This window comes from Mesocricetus auratus, unplaced genomic scaffold (assembly GCF_017639785.1).
Source record: "Mesocricetus auratus isolate SY011 unplaced genomic scaffold, BCM_Maur_2.0 Super-Scaffold_100042, whole genome shotgun sequence".
Taxonomy (NCBI): domain Eukaryota; kingdom Metazoa; phylum Chordata; class Mammalia; order Rodentia; family Cricetidae; genus Mesocricetus; species Mesocricetus auratus.
In genome coordinates this window covers 1,359,741-1,379,269 of record NW_024429219.1, presented here as the reverse complement: position 1 = coordinate 1,379,269, position 19,529 = coordinate 1,359,741, and the positions used below count along the sequence as shown (strand labels likewise).

The following is a 19,529-nucleotide window of genomic DNA, read 5'->3' as shown; positions in this document are numbered from 1 at the left end:
CCTGAGAGGGAGCAGGCAGAACAGTCTTACTTTCCTGCCCGCAGATGTGGGTGGGGTTTCTTACTTTAAAGTAGTATGCTGGGCCCCAGAGCCATCGTCTTTGATCAGTCTTTGATCAGGGACCTCAGTAAGCCTGCAGGTGGGGTTTCTGTAGACCAAGACTCCAAAGAGAACTGAGTGACTACAATGTAATACAGGAAATCGAGTTCCTCAAGATCCTTCAACCTGTGCTGTTGGCTCTCTCCCCTCTACGGTCCGGTCCGTTAATTAGCCACAGATGATTGCTCCATCTAGCCAAATTGGTCACTACCCTCGTAGGTTTGGCTGGTAAACCCAGCCCTGGTCTGGTTTTCCTCATATCCAAGTCTTGCCCACACCTAGAACACATCCTGTTCCAGGGAACATTGTGGGCCAGCCTAAAAGACCCACCCACAGCTCTTTTTGGGGCCTGGCTGTCCTAATTTGGATTACTATTGCCATAATCAAACACCATGACCAAAAACAGCTTGGGAAGGAAAGGGTTTATTCGGCTCACACTTCCACATTACAGCCCATCACGGGAGGAAGTCAGGACAGGAACTCAAGCAGGGTAGGATCCTAGAGGCCGGAGCTGATGAGGAGGCCGCAGAGGGATGCTGCTTGCTGGCTTTTTGTCCATGGATTTCTCAGCCTGCTTTCTTATAGATCCAAGGATGGCACCACCCACAATGGGTTGCCCCCACCCCCTGTCAATCACTAATTAAGAAAATACCCTTTGACCAGATCTTATAGAGTCATTTTCTCAGTTGCAGTTCCCTCTTTTTTGGATGTGTCTAGCTGGTGTCAAGTTGACATAAAGCTAGCCATAGCCCTCCAGAATCCCATCCCAGAGGGACACCGAAAAGTCTGCTGTATGTTACAGAGGCTGTCCTACACAGCCACGCCGCGTGCCTCTCTGTCTGTAGTAGACTGTACAGGGTGGCCAGCCACAGAAAGTAAAAGCAGGACATGGGGACAGGAACACGCCACTCCCAAGTTCCTGGCAGTACAAGCTACAGGCACTGAGGCCAGCCAGCGTTGCGAGGCTGTCCACTGAGAAGGATCACACTGGCTACAGCCGCAAATGTCCTCAGGTCACAACTGTAGGCTCAGAGAGGAAAGGCTAGGCACTAGGGCAGAAGTAGTGTTTCTAAGTGAGCATGAGGAGAGGTGTCCTGTCAGGCCGAAGCTTCCCGCGCCTGGGGTCAGAGGTTGTTGCTGACCTCCAGTTGGGTCACTGGGAGGTGGTGCTCCCAGTCCCTAAGGCTCTGAAGTGGGGGACCAGACGGGGGTCAGATTGTGGATGCCTTCATGAGAACAGTCTCACTATTAATCTTCCAACCTTGTAGTACAAGGGCCTGTGGGTAAACTCTTCCAACTCCTGCTCTGTGGGAGCTTCCAGTAAGGAGCAGAGGCAGCCCCTGTACCCCATTCCACAAATGAGCCCTGGGAAAATAGTCAAAGCCCTACAGCTCATGGGCGCCTCAGAATACACAGAAGGCTCTGGGCTGCTGGAATGTCTCCATGTCTCCTGGCTCTCAGAAACATGCCCCAGGGTGGAGAGGCCAGAGGCTTCTGATGAGATTCCCTAACCCAGTACAACCCCCTACCCCCCACCTAAAGACCTCTACTAGGGTCCCAAGCCTTCATTCCCAGAAGATACACAATCAGAGATCATCATCAAGTCAGGAAACTGGGACACAACAAGAGACAGGACTTACTGACACCTGGGGAATGCCCAGTTACTCACCCCCTCCACCACTGGATGTCAGCGTACGGGACGTGCTATCTATGCATGGATCTTGTCCTGAACAGCAAGACTTCTGTGAGACCCATCCCTGCTCCATATAACTCGCCAACCATGTAGAACAGAATGAAAGCTAGGGTTGACCAATCACTCATTCAACCCAGGCCGTCCCATGTCCATCACCAGATAAGCTCTGTTCGGGCCCCCAGTGACAAGACAGACAGCAGAGGCTGAATCCAGGTCTTATCCACTTTCAAAGCACTCGCTAGTGGCTGTCACCTGCTGGTTTCACCCCCTTACTTCAGCCACCGGTCAGGTGGAGTGGTGCAAACATCCCTGGGCTTTTACCTCCTGTCCCCATATACTCTAAGAACCCCCACCCCAAGATCCCTTTGGCTGTCCTAACCAGACTCTTAAACCCAGAGGCCTTGAGGCCAGTCTCTTACTGGGTACCCACCTGATCCAGGGGAGTCGGAAAGGTTGTGCAGGGTACCCTGAGTGCAACCCTTCTCTCAGCCGACAATGGGAAACTCAGACAGCACAGATCTGATCAGAGACACCGATACCCACGCCAAGACTGACCTCCAAAGGGCAGAAGACCCAAGCCACAGGTTCTCCCCAAATCCTATCCCTGTCACCTAGCCATCCTCTAGAGCACTTCTCCCAGTGCCAGCCTGACCTCTGCAGGGGCCACCTCTCCTGTCCCCCTGGTGTATTGATCCCCCCTCAGGACAGTCTCTAGCATCTGGAATTTCCCCCATGGTAATTTCTTCTTTCTCTTGTCAAGAAGGTGGGAAGTAAAGTGGAGGAAACGTCTGATCTCATTTCTGGGAGATGAAGGTGAGGTCCTGGCTCATTCACCTTGAAGTCCAACACCAAGCTTCCCTAGTGAGGGAAGCAATTCTAGAAGCCACACTGAGGCTTCCACGGCTCAGTGTTCAAGACTGCTCCGGGCAGTATGTGACACATGAGCTTCTGGGGGATGAAGATGACACGGAGGGAAGGGAATTCTCTGTTAAGGACGCACGCAGCACACTGCCGTCGGGTCCCCTGTTGGTGAGGCATGGCAGGGACCATTAGGGCCAGCCGTGAACACAGACACACTCTGCACTGACAGGGCTGTGCATTGCATGGAGAGCAGAGAGAGTGGCTCTGAGGAACAGGCCCTAAAGGTCTCGTCCTTCAGGGAGCTGCTGAGAAATAAGACGTGAGGAGGAGGCTAACCACCAAAGACGGAGCAGTGCTGGGCCACCCGGATGAGATGGGGGAGAGGGCTCCCGCTCCTCCGTCATGGTCATGGTGGATTGGGCAGCCAGGCTGGCAGCTGCCAAGAGAACACAGATCCGGGGTATCCTGCTGACAGTCAGGAAGGTGCTGCCGACAAGATCGAGCAGCCTGGGGCTTTCCAGGATTCAGACGCTGAGGCAGAAGCATGTGACACCAGGTCTTGGTCTTCGGTTCACTCCAAGCTCCAGGCTTCTGCCTCATACACCTTGCCGCATCTCAGTCTGGTGTTTACAGGGGACCTCTTTTTTTTTTTTTTTTTTTTTTTTTTTGGTTTGGTTTGTTTGGTTTGGTTTGGTTTGGTTTGGTTTTTCGATACCGGGTTTCTCTGTATTGCTTTGGAGGCTGCCCTGGAACTCACTCTTGTAGACCAGGCTGGCCTCGAACTCCACAGAGATCCTCCTGCCTCTGCCTCCCGAGTGCTGGGATTGAAGATATGCACACCACCAACGCCCTGGCAACTACAGGGGCCCTCTTATCTCCCCACACCCCTGCTTATCTTTGGTCACCTGCCTCTGGGACTACCTAGGATCAGGAACCAGGACAGAAGCCGGTCGCCCGCACCTGGCCTTCCCGGACACCTACTACCAGTCCTGAGTTCCAGGAAGCTACTTCTATAGGGAAGTTCTTGAATCCCCTCCCTCCAGCCAGGCTGTCCTGTCCTGAGCCCGTAAAAACCCCTCTCTCCGCACCAGTGTCCAGGAAGCGCTTAGGGGGTGCTTTACAACCTACAAGAGCACCCCAGTCTCCCCTCTTCTTCACCCTTGGGCGCCTCCCGCCAGTGCCTGCTCCTTGCCGACCCACAATCTGTGTCCGTCGCTACCGTGCCTCTCTGGGTTCGGCTCCATCCTCGTGTGCCCCACCGCCCCTTGAGTCCCCGTTCATCTTGTCTGCTCGCTAACCCTGGAGCTCCACTTTCCTCTGTAGCCTGTGCGTTCATCCCTAGAGCTTCTCTGGCCCTGTGGTAGTGAGGACACCCACAGGCGGGCTGCATCCTCCCAGCCCTCACAACAACCCTGGGTCCTCCTACTAGTCTCCCACCCCACACAGAGGCGCCGGAGCCAGGCCGAGGTCTCACTCAGCACTGCAGGAGCTCAGGGCGTTCAGATGTAGGACAAGGTGCCAAAGCTGAGCCTCTGCCCTTGCACCACTCACAGGACAAACTTGAGGAGACAGCACAGAAAAGGACCGGTGGGTAGAGTCCCCCTGTTTCCTGGATCATGGGACCGCCCCCCCCCACGACCTTCTGAAGAGAACCGGACCTGGAAAAGAGCCATCGTCATTGATCCACGGAGGTTTTTCTGGGAGCTGCAAGAGACCCTTAGCTCCAAATTAGGCATGCATGAACAGCAGCTGCCTTCTGCAGAGAGGGAAAGGGACATCTGTAAAGACAAGGGTGGGGTGTAGCCATACATTTGCCTGAGCACCTGTGACAATGGCCACGCACACTTGATATTTGCTGTCATTGTAGATAGTTTTGTATCAAGCCTAAACCTCCTTCTTTAAACTAAAAGGGGATTTGCAGCAATACATTTGCCTGAGCGCCTGTAACAGTGGTCACGCCCCTTGGGCATGGTTACAGGTGTGGACTTGACCGGATAAAGGGAGAGGATCAGAAAATCGGGATCCCCTCCGGGTGGCAGAGAGCGTCAGGGAGACAGGGTTTGCATCCTTGGAGCGGGAGCTCCGTGACAGTCCCTTGTTGTTTCTGTGTAAGTTCTTTGCCCAATAAAACACCATCAATTACTCTACCAGGTCTAGTTAATTCTTTACTACCCCCTTAGTGGAGGGAGGCATGGGTGCTCATCTTGGGAAGGGGAAGCAGAGTTCTCCCTGCAGGGAGCATCCTGAAGGTCAACACTGACCACCTTATGAAGGCTAAGAGGACAGTGTATTGGTGAACTCTATGGACATCCCTACTCTGTTGGAACTGCACACCAGGGAAACCTGTCTGGGAAAATGGTCAGTAAGCAGAAAGTTATGTTTAAATCAACTCCCAGTTTGATTCAGAAAGAGGAGCCAAGCATGAGGAATACATACAGCCATGTGCATGGCTGCCCTGAGAACGGTATGTACTGAAAACAGTCCACGTAAGGGAAGGAGTGGCCCCTCAGAGGGGTACAGGACACACCCAGACACCAAGTTCTCAGTGCAAAGGACATTTATTACCCTGGAGGTGTAAGTGGGGGCGGGGGCTGCCTCTGGATTGAGCAAAGACAGAAGCAGCTGCAGCAAGCAGGTGCTTTCTATAGGAGTCGATTTTTACAGAGAAAAGGGCGGAGTCTGTGCTGGGGTGGGTGGACTTGGTAAGTCCTGATTGGACAGGTTAGCCAGGACAGCTGCATAATGAATTTTGAATCCTGGACTTTGGAGTTTAGTCTCAGGAATGAGCCAGTAACCATTGGGGGATATCATAGGAATATAATCTAACTGGTTTTAGAAAGGGAGAGAGAAGGCTAAAGGGCAAAAACCCGTCAGGGTCTTGTCTGCCGTGCTCGGGGCTGCTAGGGAGAAAGCACTTCAGTGCACAGTCACCAAAACAGAACTGGTAGAGTCTGGCCTGTTGGCACATGACCCATCCTGGCACTCTGGATGCAGACAGGAAGATTGTGAGTTCAAGGCTGGTTTGGACTGCACAGACAGCCCCTCTACCCCCAACACACACACACAGAGAGAGAGAGAGAGAGAGAGAGAGAGAGAGAGAGAGAGAGAGAGAGAGAGAGAGAGAGAGAGAGAGAGAGAGAGAGAGATCTTTGTCTCCAAAAGGGAAATAAAGAAGGCAGAGCAGAGAGAAGTGGTTGCTTCGAAACTGAAAACGCATGAATCGACTCTTTTTAAAAATTGAGCAATATGAAAAAAGCAAGAAGCTCAAGAGAGAAAGAGTCACGGGAGTCCTGGGTCAGCATTAGCAGGGCCTTGTGTGTGGTCTCCGCGCAGAGGCCAGGACACGGTGCCTGGCTGGGTTGACAAGGCAGGGCTCAGAGACGATTAAATTGTTCTCAAAAAAGGAGGGGACAGGAACACACGAGTGTTCGGCTATATGTGCTGGGTGCTCCCCCTGAGCTCTGAACAGCAAGCCACTGGAGAGCTGTGGGATGTAGGTCTCTGACTCGGTGAACCCCCAAGAGCTGGTTGTGGAGCTAGTTTGGGAGTGGCTTGGGCAGCCAGTGAGCCCTGGGAAGATCAGGGCTTTATTTAGCAAAGAGTCCCAGAGAAGAACCGTGGGTTGCTGCTCTAACACCGAGAGCAGCTACAGGGAGAGCAGAGTGAGAGCCAAGCCTCTGGCTGCACTCTAGCACAAGGCACCGCATCCCTCAGAGGAGGCACCTCCCTCCCCTGCAAAATCCAGGTCACCAAGCAGCTGAAATGGTGTCTAGCATTTGGCTGGAAATTACTAGTCATCTGCAGAGCAGAAAAATGTGACTGGACCTGGGATCCTGGACCTCATGCTGCCTGTCACCAAAGGGGCAATGTGCAGAGAGGAAGTTGTGCTTTATTCAGAGAGCTGGCTGTCTGAGAAGGCAACCTTCCAAGAAGGCTCAGGAGTCAAGATCACTTGCTGTTCTTGCAGAGGACCGGGGTTCAGTTCCCAGCACCCACACTGGACATCCCACACAACCTGTAACTTCAGCTCCAGGGGGATCTGATGCTCTGGTCTGGCTTCCATGGGCACCCATACTCATGTCCACATACCTGCACACACATACACATAAGTAAACAATAAAAGTAATCTTAAAAAATAATAGCAAACTGGGTTTATAATCCCAAAACTGTGGGGAGGGGCATATAGATGAAGGTTGCAGGCCAGCCTGAGCTTCACTGTGAGACTTCATGTAAAATTAACAGCAAAAAAAGCACAGACATGGATGGTGTGCCCCAACATCTGTAGCACTGTAATGAAACCCAGTATCTGGGATGGACCATAGGCCTGACCATAAATGCCCCACCTTCAAAACCAAGAGGAAACACAGGAAGACATGTTCGTGACCTTGATCGGGTAAGGGTGTGCCTTTGAGTGGGTAGAGATCACACAGACATCGAGGGAGACAAGTGAGGCTGGGCTTTGTGAAGACAAAGGAAGGATATCTGCCCTTCAGAGCGTATTGTTGAGCAAGCCACACACCGGGAAAAAGCCTCGCAGCCCATAAGTCGCACAATCAAAACATGTTTTGAATTCATAAAATTTAATGAGAAGGAAAACATGTTTATTCAGTTTTCTGTGATGGGGACAAAATACCTGAGACGATCTACTTTTAAAAGGAAGAGCCTCAGGCCGGGCGTTGGTGGCACAGGCCTTTAATCCCAGCACTCGGGAGGCAGAGGCAGGCGGATCTGTGTAAGGCCAGCCTGGTCTACAGTGTGAGTTCCAGGACAGCCTCCAAAGCAACAGAGAAACCCTGTCTCAAAAAACAAAAATAAATAAACAAATAAATAAATAAATGGAAAGCTTCTGTCCCCTGCCAATGTCCCTATAGCTTTGTAGCAAGACTGTGCATCAAGGCTGACCTGCACAATGGTGGAGGCTGCTTACCCAAGAGCCTGGGGTCCCATGATCCCCTTTGAGGCCACGTTCCCAGTGACCTAACTTCCTCCCACTAGGTCCCGCCTCCTCCAGGTCCTCCCCAGTATTGTTCCAAGCTGTGCCTTTGGGTAGCATTTAGACTCTAACCTGAACAGCAAAAAAAAAAAAAAAAAAAAAAAATCTAGGGAGGGTCTAGGCCTGTCCTGGATGAAATGACAGACTATGGACACCCCCAAGGAGGGCCTCACCCTCCCTAGGGAAAGGAGGGGATATTGGGGGGATTGGGGGAGGGCACAGGAGGAGGGGAGGGAAACAGAGAGGGATCTGGAAATGACTTGTGAAGCAACCTTGTTTCTAATCTAAATTTAAATTTAAAAATAAATAAGAAAAAAACAAAAAGAAAAAATCTAGATGGGTTTTTTTAGAAGCTTTTTTTTTTGAGATTCTATTTCTTTTTATTTTATATGTAAGGGTGTTTTGCCTGCTCATGTACACCACTGAGTCCCTAACGCCTGCAGAGGCCAGTAGAGAGCATCAGTCCCCTGGGCCAGTTACAGATGGTTTTGAGCCTTTAGGTGGGTGCTGGGACTTGAACCCTAGTCCTCTATAAGAGCAGTCAGTGCTCTTAAACGTTTGGGATATCTCTCCAGCCCCAACCATCTAGTTTCCCTTCCTTCCTTCCTTCCTTCCTTCCTTCCTTCCTTCCTTCCTTCCTTCTTTCCCTCCTCCCCCCTCCCTCCCTTTCTTCTTTTCTTTCTTCTTCTCTCCTGGAACTTGTTCTGTAAAGCAGGCTGGCCTCAAACTCAGAGACCCGAGTGCCTCTGCCTACTGAGTGCTGTGATCAAAGGCATGCACAGCCACCACCACTGGGCTCAATTTTTCTTAACATAAAAAAAAGAGAAAAATCTAGCCAGTTTGTGGTGGCGCCCACCTTTAATCCCAGCACTTGGGAGGCAAAAAGCAGGCAGATCTCTGTGAATTCAAGGCCAGCCTGGTCACAGAAGTTACAGGACATCCAGGGCTGCACAGAGAAACACTGCCTGGAAAAGCCAAGGGGTGGAGGTGGGGGAATGGGGGAGGCAACACCTGACTTCCCTGAAGAATACAAAAGACACTCCATACATCATTAGCCATTAGGAAAATTCAAGTTAAAAACCACAGGAGGGGCCTTTCCACCGTTAGAAGGCTCTGGCCCAACCAAGCGTCACAAGGCTGTGCAGCAATGAGAGCTCCCATGCACCATTAGTGAGATGCTAGATGGTACAACCACGTTGGACAATGGCGTGACGGAATCTTACAGAGTCAGCATGCACCATCTGCACGACCAAGCGTTTAAACTCCCAGGTACACACAGGTGTATGTACACAAACATTTACAGACATCAGAGGCAGGGCTGGAAAGATAGATCAGTGGGATCTGAGTTCAGACCATTAGTGCACTCTCGTTAAAAACTGGGCACAGTGGCATATGTCTGGAACTTTAGAAGGGTCTGAAATTAGGCCAATCCTGGGAGCTCAATGGCCAGCCATTCTAGCAAAACAGCCACCTCTGGGTTCAGTGAGAAACCTTGTCTTTAAAAAAAAATATAGGGTAAAAAGTGATGGAGGAAACATTCAGTGTCAGCCTCTGTCCTCCACACATACACACACACTTGCACACACGTGCCCATAATACATGCGTGGGCATGGGTGCCCGTGCACACACACGTGCACACGCACACACACACAAACAAATAAATTTTGGAGAAAAGTTGGTAACTACTCAATTCAGACTACCTGAGAATGGAAGTGGTTTCAGTTTGTTCCTCCCAGCAGAGGAACAACAAGCTGAGGTCCTACTTTGCAAACACGGCGGGATAAACCGTGGACACGCATCACATGTGCCCCGAGCCAAAGCCGTGTGGAGGAGGCAGACACAAAGGACCACATCATGTGATTGCACGTAAGCAAAGCTCTGGGACAAGTAGAGCAATCAGGAGGGGCAGAAAGATCCAGAAAGCATGTGACCGGGGTGGGGTCATCTGAGCTGGTCTGGTGACCATGACAAGACAGCACAGATGGGACTTAAAAACAAGTATTCAAGCTGGGTGCTGTGGCTCTGCCAGCCCTTGGAGACAGAGGCAGAAGGATCAGAAGCTCAAGGTAACTTTTGGAAACAGAAACAACCAAATGTCTGAGTTGAGGCCAGGCTGGTCTGCATAGGATAGCCAGGTCTGCATAGTTCTAGGATACCCAGACTAAACAGTGAGACACCCCACACACACACCGTCTCAAAAGAAAAAGAAATTATTCAAGGTCATCTTTGCCTATGTAGCAAACTTGAGACCAGTCTGGTCTACAAGAGACTTTGACTTAATCATCTACGTCAGTGGCAAAAAGAAGAAATAGTCACACCTCCGTGATCCTACAGGGTGTGAACTTGCTCAAAGATGTAACAAGGCTGGCCCCCACCAGTGCATTCTTCCCAGCCACAGACAGCATCTTCTGTATGTTCACTGACATCCCTGGTGCCTCCAGCATGTCTCCAAGGTCACTTGTAGTGACCTGACTTAACCTTAACCACCTACGGTCCCTTCTTCAGAGAGTCTGGACATTGGGCTCAGAGTATAAATTCAGAATCTCCTGTCCCCAGGAGCTAGGAGATATCTAACAATGTGCTTGCTGCACACATATAAGGAGGACCTGAGTCTGATTCCCAGAAACACCCACACCCCACACACAAGGATGCGACTCTCCACGTTCGACGTCTGTAACAGCTAATGTGTGTCTTCTCATCTGTGTCCTGAAAAATGCCAGACACGTCCCCCAGGGGGTTGATGAAGACCATTGCAGTCCATTTCTGTTTCTACTTTCACTTCTGCCTGGCTTGAATGTCTGCCAGATTTTGCCCCTTTACCAGAAAAGTATTTGCAAGTGATGGATGAACACGCGTAGCCCTGTGAAACCCGAACCACCAGGCAGACCCAAGAGGCCATGCTTTCCCCAGCAGGACCCAGTCGGGCATTAGGGCCGGCTGCATAGACCACTCCCACAGTCAGGCTTCTTCCTTCTCTCCACCCTTCAGCCCTGGACCAGAGGCCCCCTCCAGGGCAGGACCATGGGCTTTCTTGTATCTCCACGATTCCTAACAGCTGAAAGGTGGAAGTGTCTGTGCTCTTGGCAAGGAGATAGCAAAATCCTACTCTGAAATGTTATTCACCCACAAGAAAAAAGGTAAAATAGGATAGAATAAATGGAGCGCTGACACACGTTACAAGATGGATGAACCTTGAAGATACCATGCTCAAGTGAGAGAAAAGACAGACCCAGAACAACAGATAATGTAAGACCCGTGCAATCGAAGAAGACACAGGGGGAAGATGACGGGAAGAAGGCAGAGGCAGAGATGAGGGGGCCTGGAGAAGTCCACAAGGACACTGGAAAAGGGTCCACTGATGTGGACAGGGCTGATGGCTATGCAAAAAACGAGGAGCATGGGGACTGGAGAGAAGGCTCAGAGGTTAAGAGGGGCGGTGCTCTTGAAAAGGACCTGAGTTTGTCTCCCAGCCCTTCTGATGGGTATGGTGATACATTGTTTATAATAAAGCTTGCCTGGGGTGTGGCGATACATTGTTTATGATCTAACAAAGCTTGCCTGGAGAGATCAGAATGCAAAACTAGCCACAGCCATAAAGACCAGGCAGTGGTGGTTACACGCTTTTAATCCCAGGACTCAGGAGACAGAGGCAGACGAATCTCTGTGAGTTCGAGGCCAGTCTCGTCTACAGAGCGAGTTCCAGGACAGTCTCCAAAGCAATACAGAGAAACCCTGTCTCGAAAAACCAAAAAAAAAAAAAAAAAAAAAAAAAAAAGAAACCTTCGAGAAGGGTAGTCTTGCCAGTGTTGACCGGGTCACACCTGGGTCCCTCCTGGTTTCTTCCATCCTTCCTTCCTTCCTTCCTGGTCTATAGAGTGAGTTCTGGGACAGCCAGGCTATATAAAATGTACAGGACACAAAAAATCTACTATTTCAACCATCCATAAGTTCTTGAAACACAAGAGCAAAGTACATTTCCCATTCTTTTCAAAAGGACTTCTTTTTTTTTCCAGTTTTAAAGGTTTTATTTAGCTTTATTTTGTGTATGAATGTTTGCCTGCATGTGCACCACCTTGCTTGCAATGTCTGAAGAGACCAAAAGTGGGTATTGGTTCCCTCTGGAACTGGACTTACAGATGGTGGGGAGCCTGAGCCATCTGTCCTACTCCCGATTCTTATTATTTTAAATGTTTTGTGTTTGTTTGTGTCTCTGTGTATACGTGTGTGTCAGCGGAAGCTGGAAGAGGGCCTCAGATCCCCTGGAGCTGGAGTTACAGGTGGTTAAGTTGCCCAAACTGCTGATAGGTTGTGTATGGTTTAATAAAGCTTGCCTGAATATGACAGCAACAAGGCAGCCAAGCCACCAGAGAGATCTTACCTCTACCACGGCTGGGGTGGCCCTGACCTCAACGTGGCTAGAAACTAATTGCCCAAGACTGAATTCCAGAGTATCACGCGAGACCCCGAATGCCCGGCTTCAGGAGGGTTTCTGACAATTGTCCTTTGCTGTCTTACAGTTTCCCAGCAAAGATGAAATGGGAGAAAAAGGAAAGAGAAAAAGAGGACCCAAGGGAGAGCAAGAATTTGCACTTTGCCTTAGGAATTTATTGAGCTCAGCCCAAGACCTGGTCCTTGGCCCCGGCTCGGCTTAGTTCACAAGCTGCTTTCCTCAGACACAAGGGGAAGCCAGGGGAGAGCAAGGTCAAACCCTCCAACAGCCACACTTCCTGCCGCCGCCTGCAGCCTCCTAGGCTCAGGATTCTTCTGAAAGACAAAACACGAACTTATTTTCCACCGACTCATTACAATGGCAAACAAGAGGTTCTCGATATGACCTTTCTTCTTTTTTTTAAACACAAACAGGATCACAGAACATAATTTTACAGAGAAAACATGGCATATGTAAAGTACTGATGTGTAGCAGGACCCTAGTCATGACTTTGTCAGGGACTTTCCCCGGGTCTGAAGGAAAGCGTCCCCTCCCTTACTTGTTAAACGCACCCCACACAACACTTAATCATTCACTCAATCATCTTCTCATGCATGAATTCACTTTGCCGGGACCTCGTTCATTCACTCAGCCATCCTCCCAAATATGCAGTCAGTATTTACGGGGCAGCCCGAAGGTTCTGGTAGCATGCCGGCTAATTCTGGACCCTGAAGTCCATCCTCATGGGGACGTATTGTCCAGCTCTTCCTGGCCTGGGAGCAGCAAACTCTTAAGGTCAACATGCTGCTGGTAAAGGAGTCATGGAGTTAGCTAGGGCAATGCAGGGACAGAAGGCAATGCCACCAGCGGCACAGCCAATCAAGTCAGTGATGGCCAAGGTCCCACAGGCAGGCCCCCTGAGGCTGAGCGTTCAGTCCAGATTTGGGACAGCCTCCCAAGTTCTCTCAGCTCTCCTCTCTCCACAGAGTGGGCCCTGGTCTTCAAATTTGTCAAGCTCTCCTGTGGACTGGGGTAGTATAACAAGAGACATCTCGAGGCTGTGGAATGTGACAGCTGCTCACCTTGGCCTGTTAGCTCTTAGCCCAGCCCATCTGAGCACAAGGGCCCCCTGCAGGGTGGACATCGGATGAGGGGTCTGGACTCCAAGGAGACGTGGGCTTCTCAACGTAGGCTGCTCCCTCTTGGCCATCCTTCAGCAATCAGTGATGGACTGTAGGCCTGAATCCTGCGGCACCCCAAAGTCCTGTGACACCCCAACTTATTTTCCTCAGACTATTCCATTCCCAAACAAGAAGTGCTGTCAAGTCCTACCCCCAGCATACACACACACACACACACACACACACACACACACACACACACACACCAGACAGCTCTGGGGACCATGAACCAGACACCCAACCTGCTGTCCAGCTGAACAGAGACTGCTTATCCATCTGTCTGCATAGCTAGGAAAGCCCCACCTCCAGACAGAAGCCCCAGCTAAGTCAGGCTAGGTCCCTTATCCCTGGTACTGCACCTTGTGAGGAAATGGGAGGTCCCTGACCAAGTTGGGCTTCACCTGAATCCTGGGCTCCTCAGCTGCCAAGAGTCCTACTCTGTTTATAATCCATTTATGAAGTACCTACTGTATGCTGGGTAATGGGGCACAGGAGGGCCTCAAATTGTCCCCTCCCTGAAGACAGACGTGCTAATAGGCAGAGTAAGCGGGAATGGGTGGCATCTCAGACCTCACGGACACAGAAGGCTCAAGGCCATTAACAAGGTAGCCAGAAAGCCAGGCGTTGGTGGCGCACGCCTTTAATCCCAGCACCCGGGAGGCAGAGGCAAGCGGATCTCTGTGAGTTTGAGGCCAGCCTGGTCTACAGAGCTAGTTCCAGGACAGCCTCCAAAACAATACAGAGAAACCCTGTCTCAAAAAAAAAAAAAAACAAAAAAAAAAAAAACCAAGGTAGCCCGAGGCTGCTCAAAGTCCCTGCCCACAGAGGATCTATCTCCCACTGTGGGAAGGGAAATGCTGGGATTGAAGGTGAGCACCACCACACCAGACTCTGGGAAAAAGAACCCCCCTGAGCCTCTGCCAGGTCACGCTTGATACCGTGGGGGTATCCACGGGGCCAGGGAATTCCCCCTGGCAAGTGACTTCCTGTCTTGAGTCTGCACTCACCCCAGTCATCTTTCCCGGAACCTGGGAAAGAACCATTCGGGTCTCTTCCCTTTGTCAGCCTAGTGCTGAAGTGCGACCTCTGGTGGCAGCTGGGAGCTCCAGGATATTCACTTTGGGAATCCTCTAGTGTGGGGAAACCCTGCCCACTTCCCTGGGCGGTAAATGGGCGCGGGCAGGAGCCACTAGAGGGCAGCAAAACCCAGGCCTGGTTGCTCCCCATGCCACTTAGCCTCACCACCAGGCATCCCTTGGCAGAAGGAGGTTTGGGGACTGTAGTGGCTGTGTTTACTTAAGAATGCCACATCCCCACCACCACCACCACCACCACCACCACCACCACCACCACCACCACCACGGCGGGAGGGGGGCGGGGGGCATAAGGACTCCCTGCTCAGGTATTGTTTGGGGGTTGGTTTTTTGTTTGTTTGTTTGTTTTGTTTTGTTTTTTCGAGACAGGGTTTCTCTGTATTGTTTTGGAGCCTGTCCTGGAACTCCTGCAGACCAGGCTGGCCTCGAACTCACAGAGATCCACCCACCTCTGCCTCCCGAGTGCTGGGATTAAAGGCGTGCGCCACCAACGCCCGGCTTCAGATAATGGTTTTTATGAATCATGAATGCCGGCTAGGGTCAGGGACTTGAGAGAAATTTAGCGCTTATCAAGGTATAAAAAGAGGAGACAGAGAGTCAAAGCACAGCTCTGGCAGAGACAGAAAGTCCTATCACCACCTCCACTTGACTCCCTAACACCCCTCTCATGGTCCCACGGATGGATGGAAGGATGGATGGACAGACAGACAGACGGACGGACAGATGGACAGACGGATGCTCCTTTCTGAAATGAGGGTGATATGCTCTGCCCCTGGGGCTATGAAGAGGGTGACAGCATGAGCGGTTAATACCCACCATTGCTCCTGGGGTGCTGGGTGAATCCGATTCCTCAGCTCACACTGGGGAGAGGAGCTAGCCTGGACAAAAGCTAGCTCCAGTCATTCGGGACCCAAGTACGTGGACCGTTGTTAACCACAGAACCAGGAACGAAGCCAGCAGGACAAGGAAGGGTCCAGTCCGGGGAGCCTTAAACACAGGGCCAGCCTGGACAATACCAAAGTCTCCATCCCAAGTGGGTACGCAGAACCTCAGAGTTACAGCCAGCCTCAGGATGGATGATGACAGACTCGGCCCCTGAAGGCTGTTGACCCACGCCTTTGTTCGTGGTCTGCGCTGTTCCCACTCTGAATATGCACCGTGTGCACCCATACACACACCTGTCATCAGGATGCGCAGCTGCAGTCCCCTCCCCTCGGTGGAGGTCCAGCGTTTGCCCACCCAGCCTTGTTCCTGTATGAAAACATGGAGCCCATCACAGCCTGGAAGGAACAGGATCCATCTCTGGTCTGGCTAGGAAGGTCATGAAGATGGTAACCATTCATCTCTCCCCCGTGGGGTGCTGGCCCAGAGACACCCCTTGTCCTGGACAAGCCAGACAGTGTACAGCCCTTGCAACCCATAAATCCTGTGCCCCGGCACTGTTTCCCCGATATGAAGTCGGGTGGGTGGCTCATGGCCACTGTAAGGGCAGCTAACCAACCCCTCACCCGTCCACTGTTCAGTCCCTGCTCTGGACCCAGCCAGAAAAGTAGGACGGACAGAGTCCCAACTGCAGAAAGGGCCATGACAGCAACTGTTGGTCTTCACGTCTATTCCAAGGGACCTGCGTCATGGCCACCGGGTCTCTTCCATCCAATCCCCTACGGGCAGGGGCTGCTCCAGCATGCTGCACTTGGGTGACAGCGGGAGGCGGGGAGGGAATCTCTCTTCACCTAGGTTAGCACTTGGGGCAGAAAGAAGGCTGGAGGGGCGCTGACTTTGCCTTTCCTGATTCCCTCTGCCATGTCCCTTTGCTGCAAAGCAAAGGGAAGAGGCCAGAGGTACATGAGCCAAGGCAGGGCGACAAGTCAGCCACAACCCCCCCCCCCCCCCCCCCCCCGGCCAAGGCATCACCAAGGATGCTCCCAGCTCTAGCAGGGCGACCTGTCCCACCTCACCCCCACAAACCTCCAACAGGAAGACTCCAGGCTGCCTCCAGGTCCCTGCTGGACCCACACTGCTAGCTAGCACTGGACTCACTCCTCGCTCCTAGAGCTGGGGACTCGGTAAAACAGCAGCCAGACCAGGGGTCATCGTGCCTTTATGCCACTGGGGGTGGAGGTGTTGGCGGAGTCTCTAGTACTTTCTCACGCCCAGCGGCCGGTGGAGAGCCGGGATTGGTCAGACCCTGAACCCTCCTACAGAGGGGCTGGACCATTATCCCTCGGGTGAGGGGTGGGGATCGCCTGCAGCAAAATTCTGGGACCCTTGCAGGTGGGCTCCTGGCCCTTGGATCTTACCTTCCAACCCCCTGAAGGCTGCTAGTACTGCCTTGCACACTGCAGCCGGGATCTCAGAGATCAGTGTCACCAGTGGCTTTCTGCCCTGGCCCCAGTTTCCTACAGGAAAAGCACAGGACAGGTGTCCCCTATCCCTCCATCTAGCCATCTGACTTGTCTGAGGGGACGGACACACACACACACACAATTGATTTTTTTAATGACTTCAGAAGTATCCCTAGAAACGTCAAAGCCATCATTCCCAGAGAGCCCCAGCCTCCTTCAATCCAATACTCCACACTCCAGTAGTCACCCTCTCCAGGAAGTTCCACTCACCTTCTTCCAGGCTAGTCCTGATATTAAAAAGCCATCACAGTGCTGGTCCAGGTAGCTAATTCCTAGGGGAAAGTAACCCCCGGGCCCCATCCTTCCCCTCGACATCTCCATCACTTGGTGGATTTCTAACCCCCTTCCTTTTTATTTATTTATTTATTTATTTATTTGGCTTTGGATTCAGTTTATGGTCATGTCGACCAAGCTTGGGACTCACTGTCTTGCCAGTGAGGACGTAAAGACTCCGGATGTTCCCGCCTCTGCCTGCTGCTTCCCAACTGCTGGGGTTTACAGGGTGGTACCACTATACCCAGCCTGGCGTTTCTAAGCAGCTAAACTCGAGGGTCCCTCCACTTGCCCAGAGATGGAGCGCCGCCGCTGCTGCTCCTCACGAGACGGTGACCGGGGTGTCCGCAGAAGGCCTCATCCTTCTTATGCGCCCACCAAACCCCACTCTGTCCCTCACGTGGAGCGGCAAGCAGGGATGCTGGGGGCGTAGGGGGACAGGGGGAGTGAATGCTGGGGGTGAGAACAGTGTGGGCACGCCAGGGAGTAAGGAAGTGTGCCAGCCAGAGCGACTCTAGGCAGGACGTGTGTGTGGCAGGAGGAGAGGAGACGGGAGGGGGGAAGAAGCAGCCCAATGAAGGCAGAGGCAATAGCAGAGGTGCCGTGCCAGGCGTAATGGCAAGAACGTGTGCAGGGTCTTCCTGGGAGTCCTTCCCCCACAGGGGGGGCATTGAGGATAAGTGATGGAGCCAGGAATGGTGCCAGCCTTGGGCAAAAAGGGAGGGGGTAGTAGCTGCCCTGCGTGGCTTTATTTAAAAAAAAACTGCACCTAGGTAGATTCCCCGGCTCTGGGGACATCTTGGCCTCTCTCACTGGTCCACGGGGAGGAACCTCCTTGCGCACTCATCCTGACTTGAGGGTGGCCAGGTAGGCTGCGGTGGCTGCTCCGCCGCCCCCCCCTGCCTGCCTGGAGGCCCTGAATGGCCGGGGCCCAGTCTTTTGTGGGAGAGCAGCTGGCGCCCGGCCCTTTATGTGGGGCTGTGGGAAAGTCCCCGGGCCAGCCTCTCACAGCCTCTCAAAAAAGCCGGGATTATCTCTGAGCCTGAAGGACACCCTCTCAAGGAGCTCCCCCCCACCTCCCCAGTACGGTTGGGGGCAGGGACACCCCCACAGAGGGTCTGTCCACCACCAGACCCTGGCCCCAGAAGCCCTTTGGCCAGGGAGTGTCCTGGAGTGGAAAGACCCTTGAGCATTCTGCTCCCGCCCTACCAGCCCAGCTGACCGGACTTAGAAATGCCCACTAACACAGGCAGGGCAGCCAGGGGCAGTGGAAGGGCTGGCACCCATCTCAGACCTCTCTCTCTTTCCTCTCTACCCTGTGTGCCCGAGGCAGGCCCAGAGCCGGAGGCTTGCCAGAGAGATGTACACTTATTTAACACCTATGGCATACAAAACTGAGCAGAATGAGAGTTTGGGGGGGGGCGTGGGAAGACCACACCTAGCTATGTGCCTGTCCCTCTGGCTTTTCCCTGGTCGGCCAGGCCTATCCCATGCAGCCCAGAGCACAAGTCATCCACAGGGAAACCAAATGAAGAGGCTGACAGTGCCTGGGGCTCAGGAATTTAGACACCCCCCCCCCCAAGCAGCAGCTCTGATTCCAAGGCCACCCTGAACGCTCTCCAAGGCACACCTGGGCTGGGACCACCATCAGCCCATTCCACAGATAAGGAAACCCGAGGCCCAGACAGCTCAGCTTTCTGCGTAGTAGCGGCTCATGGCTTTGAACCCCTGTGGTCACAGTCCCGTTACGTCCCTGGGCAGGACAAGAGGCAAGCATCCACTAGAGCGTCCTCCTCACACATAAAACGTGACCCAAGAGGCTGTGAGAACTCCAGGGCACTCAAGGCCAGATGTGCTGACATCCAGCGAGGTTGCCAGGGAGCTGCTGCCGCTGCCCAGGGTCTCAAAGGCAGCCTGGAGGGGGGGGAGGCCCACCCTGCCCGCCCTGAGGACTGCTCCCCAGATGGCCTCTGGAGCTGGGAGCTTGGCTCACAAAGCACAGGGCCGGGCCCCGTGGCGAATGAGTTTGTTGCCGCGCACGCGCCTTTTGTGGAGGATGAATGTCGGAGGCAGGGGGTGGGGTGTGGGAACCCACCCGGAGCAGGCCTCCCGCCCAAATTATTCCCCTCCTATCTCTGTGGGGGGGGCGCTGCCTGGAAAAGAAGGCAGAACCAGCCCCTAGGCACTGCCTTGGCACCCTTAGGCCCCAGCACGCGGCCTCAAGCAGACATACGGGTACTCCACGGGATACACAAATGTGTGGGTCCCTTGTCTCCGTGTCATGCGGAAAAGCAGCCAGTGGGGCTGGCAGGGGCGGCTTGAGCTCCTGGGGAGGGGGGGAGGGCGGGACGGCGGGCGGAAGGGCGCGATGGGTTTAGGGTGGACCCGCTATAATGACTGTCCGGGGCGGTTATGAAGAGAGCAGGAAATTCCGGGACCCCTGCTAGGGCACTTCCAAGTCCGGGAGACCCAAGTCCTGCCTGGGTATGGGTTAGGAGGCT

The 19,529-nt window shown here is 52.9% G+C and overlaps 1 long non-coding RNA gene across 4 annotated transcripts; it reads right to left on the bottom strand.

The window, feature by feature from the left end:
* Positions 1-12,229: 12,229 nt before the first annotated feature.
* On the bottom strand, positions 12,230-17,896 carry LOC106021874. 4 transcript variants are annotated; one of them, XR_005872909.1, is made up of 4 exons: positions 16,319-16,644; positions 15,167-16,164; positions 13,158-13,321; positions 12,230-12,879 (listed from the first exon to the last, which is right to left on the bottom strand). It is a non-coding gene; the product is annotated as an uncharacterized LOC106021874 (long non-coding RNA). The 4 variants fall into 4 exon arrangements; XR_005872908.1 differs by lacking the exon at positions 16,319-16,644 and adding an exon at positions 16,651-17,896 and having other exon boundaries at positions 12,230-13,321; XR_001197017.3 differs by having other exon boundaries at positions 12,230-13,339.
* Between the last annotated feature and the right edge of the window lie 1,633 nt (positions 17,897-19,529).